Below are 4,770 nucleotides of genomic sequence, written 5' to 3'. Positions count from 1 at the left end.
AGTAACTTCCCATTATTGTGGTTGGACATAATGTGGAGTTACACAGGTTGTGTACATACTCATATATGAACATAGGATAGTTATTTCAGATTCATTCTAACGTCTTTCCCATTCCCATGCTCCCCTTTTCTCCCCACCCCCACCCTATTGTGAGTCAGCATCTGCATATCGGAGAGTATGTGCAGCCTTTGGTTTTTAGGAATTGACTTATCAAATGTCATTTTTAAAAATAGCATAGCTTAAGTTTTCTAGGTAAAGGGAGGTTTGTTTGTTTGTCTTTCTTTTTTTGTTGTTTTTCATAACTCCCATTATGATCAAAACCTGAAATGAAATCCTTACGTGTTTTGAGAGTGGGGAAAATGTCCTTGTGTAATGGGTATTTATCTGAGAAAATGTTCTTCATTGTATTTGCTCATTTCCTATAGACTTAACTGTGATATCCACCTGTATTTTGAGGAATATCAAAATACATATAATCTCAAGCCAAATTTTCTTTTTTTTGTTTTCGTAATTATCCATTTCTCATATCTTTGGCAATGGGAAAACTGAATTATAATTGATAAATGTATTTGTTCCTACCCTCTCTTAATTTAAATTATAATTAGACTTTGCAATGTGATTCAGAAATATCTTTCTTTATAAGCGTTTTCCATTTCAATATAAAATTGCATAGAAATTTTTGATGTTTTATACAATGTATGATCTAAATTTTTTTTTTTTGGAACGCATCAAATTCTTTTTGTTTTATTTTAAGATCCATGAAAAGAAGAACTGTTTGCATCTTTCTATTTTCTATATAGTTACACATAATGCTCGTCATGTTGTAGGAGTTCAATATATACATATATATTTTTTTAAGATATAAAGGAAATAGTAGCGATAGAGGAAATAATAGGAAGAACATTAGCAATAGTATATCAGATGTCATTTTTTTCATATCATGGCCTAAGATTTGTGGGTAAAGGAAGATTTTTAAATAATATTTTATGAAATGTTAAGGAAGGTCTCAATAATGGAATTCAGAATTCCAAAATGAATTAATACACAAATTAAATTTCATAATAAAACCAAATAATTACAATTTGTATTTGACCAAAATGAAATAAGTTTTTCATCCATTTTTTCATTAAGCATATCACATAGTCACTATTATACACAAGAAATTTTGAATTTTATAATTTTCCTCAATTAAATGCAGCTATTTCTAAAAGGCTTATTTTGACAAGTCAAATGTTGAAGACAGATACAGGTGTCCAGGATCTGAAAACTCTAGCAGATGGTAGATAATTTATGATTGTGTGGATGGGTGGTCATGTCTTTGTCAGATAATGATAGGCTGTAAAATCACAACATGAGGAAAAAAACTGAAGGGAGGTTGTGGATATATTAGAGAACCAAAGCTTTTATGACTGCTATTGTCTTAACAGCGCAGGGAAGAAAAGAGATGATGCAAGAAGGTGGAAATATTTTTGTCTCTAGGTTAGACACCAAAAGGACTTCTACAAAGAATGAAGATTAGTCTGAAAATAGATACAGTCTGTTTTAAGGGTTTCCAATTCTGTTTTCAATGGCTTTATCTCTTCGCTTCTCTCTCATCGGGTCCAGATGTTCCCCTTCTTCCTTCTTTGTTCTTGGGTCCTCCCCCAATTAGGGAGAGGTCATTGGACAACCTGGTCAAATCAGTATGGAGCCTTTATGGTTTCCCAGGAAAATTTTCACGTTCTCTGATTTCAGGGAAAATTTTTCTTGAGGGTATTTTAAAAGACAATTTGTGGTCTATTTTCTCTATGTTTGAAGACTGAACTAACATTTACAACAGTCTCTCAAAGTAAGTTTCATTAAGTGTTTGATATTAAGACTTTAGTTAATAGTCTCAAAGAACTGCATTGATAGCATTACACCAGAACTAAGTATATAGATTGGGATAAGAAGGAAGGCATTAAAGGGAGCATGATTAATATACACCTTTCCATAGTAGGACAGAGTTGAGCACAGAGCTATCTTTCTTTCACACAGTATGAAAAGTTTATTAAACTAGAATACAGAATTTCACTTACTAGTAAATAGCAATCTATTCATTCTCCCACATATTTTCAAAATTAGTTCCAAACATCTTTCAAATCTACAGCGTTTTAACAAGAAACAAGTGGCAGTAATTGCTCACAATTACTACACTTTTTCAGATTCTGAGGAATAAAGTTGAATAGAAACTTTATAGATTAATTAAGCAAGTATAATTTTAATCTTTCAAAGCTATCCATACCTTTTAGTGAATAAATTATTCTTGCATTCACATTGTATTTAAAATATTCTAATCTATTTATGGTGTTAATTATGTATTATTTATGACATATATCAAATGAACATTCTTTTCCTGAAAATAAACATTTAAGATACAAATCATAAAATTAAATACTTCAACTTGTGTGGCCTATACTTGTGGAGTGAATAGGGGATATACAGTGGAAAATTCATTCTTAGTGTTTAGGATCCTTCAACCTTCTTTTTTGAAAACAACACAAAACAGTTACAAAACCATTATTCCCAGATTTTAAATTTAAAAGTTAATATGGAATTGGCGATAAACCTCTTTACCTAACTAAAAATACCAGCTGACAAGAGTTTTTATAAAATTGGTGACTGAGTTAAGATTTAATATAATCTCAATAATTTTGCAATCTCACAAGTTTTAAGAATAAATGTAGACTTGTATTTTTGTGCAACATAAATTTCTGAATTTTGATTCAGCAAGAACATATTTAAGTTAAAATTATTTGAAAACTGCTTTTAAAATATTATGTGCAAGATAAAAAAGTAATAAAGAGATACACTACCGAAATAAGCTAACCTATTCTTAGACATTTCATTTATGCAAACATTCATCCAATATTATTTTTAAGGGCCTACCATATGTCAAGTGCTTCAAAAATCAGTAAAATATAGCTTCTATCATAAAAATATATGCTATGATACATATGAATATATAAATTATATGATATGAATGTATAAAAGTATTATATTGCAATATAAAATGGATGATATTTTATAAAATTAAGTGAATAGAATCAAGTGAATCTGAAAAATGTTTATATATATGGCTAAATTAATCAGATGAAAGTGTATTAACTAATATTTGAGGCCAGATCTACTATATTTATAAAGGGGATCCTAACATGAGGATCCTAACATATAGAAAGAAGTAACTAGTACAATTAAGTGAATCTGGACATTATGTAATATGAACAATTAAAGATATATGGGATAATTATTATGGGAGATAATAAATTCTATTAAAGAATGTGTTTCTTTAAGATAATGTGTTTTGGGACTAGGGTTGTGGCTGAGTGGTAAAGTGCTCACCTAGCATGCATGAGGTACTGGGTTCAATTTTCATCACCACATAAAAACAAAATAAAGATATTGTTTCCACCTAAAACTAAAAAATAAATAAATAAAATGGTAATGCATTTTAAAAGTTAAAAATGCTATTTAAAAGAGATATCATGCATTTTCAGAATTGTTTCATTATAATGATCTAAAATTAACTATTTTATGCTAAAGAGAGGTAAGTTTAGGTTTAGTATGAAGAAAAACTTTGTTAATTTTAACCTGCCTAACAATGAAATAAACTGACTTATGAAGTGTTCAAGAAAAAAATAGGATGCCAGAAATGATAAAGAAGAAATTATGCATTCGGTTACATTGTAACCTAACCAAAAACTCTACATAATTTTATAATTCTGTTTTTGTGAATACATTTCATGCACTTCTAAATAAAAATACTGAAAAGACCTAAGCAAGATACTTATGATACAAATACCCTATATTTATAACTCTTAATTATGATTATTAACATTAATTTATTATCAGCATCTACAGAATTATATTTTCAAGCACTTTTAGGATATCTAACAATGTTTGCAGCACACAGCGTAATCTCTGATTGGTGATTCACCTCTTATCTCCTACTTCTTTATTATAGCTCAATGTGTTAAGCTATCAGGAAAGCTTCTAATCTGCTGTCAGGTGCAACAAACCAGACAAGCAATCTTGATAAATCAATAAACTTAACTATGCATACAGTTCTGAGTCAGTAGTTCCTTGCTTGAGGGAGGTCAATTAAAGTGGAGTGAACTTTAGGACAGGTGCTTGATAAGCCAAGAGGCAAATTCTGTTTTCTGACACATTTGTGATTATCACCCAAATCAGATGCCATTCAAAAGATGTCACAGATGTTGAGTGATAACAAAGGAGGAAGAGAAATTTTTGTAAAGTACGTCTCTATTATACTTAAAAATATTTTCAGTTTTTGTTCTGATAAATTTTTTTCTTTTGGGGAGATAAAGGTGGTGACGTTTATTTTAAACAAGTAGAATAACAATTCCTAAGAGGAAAGGAAGAAGCAGAATAAAATTATTTAAAATAAGAACTAGGCCACACTAAAGTGAAAAAATCACTTGGACAGGATTGGGGTGAAAAAAGATAGATGAGAAGGTCAAGTTATTGGAAGACATTTTATGTCAAGTAGAATGGAAGACTGAGCAACACTAATACATATGGACATTGTAGTTATACATACATGCACTCATATACAATATCTTAATTATCATAGTTATTTTTCTCTTATGAGAAAATAATATGCAAGTAACACTAACCATTTTAATATCCAAGTTGAAATCAATAGTTCAGGCATTTTTTCTATTGTATTCTTTTTATTTATTTATTTGTTTGTTTGTTTGTTTATTTATTTATTTATTTAGTGGTTCTGGG

The sequence above is a fragment of the Marmota monax genome, unplaced genomic scaffold (assembly GCF_021218885.2).
Source record: "Marmota monax isolate L192 unplaced genomic scaffold, Marmota_monax_Labrador192_F-V1.1 WCK01_AAM20220418_F8-fsc00837, whole genome shotgun sequence".
In the NCBI taxonomy this organism is placed as follows: domain Eukaryota; kingdom Metazoa; phylum Chordata; class Mammalia; order Rodentia; family Sciuridae; genus Marmota; species Marmota monax.
Note: the sequence above shows the minus strand (reverse complement) of the source record.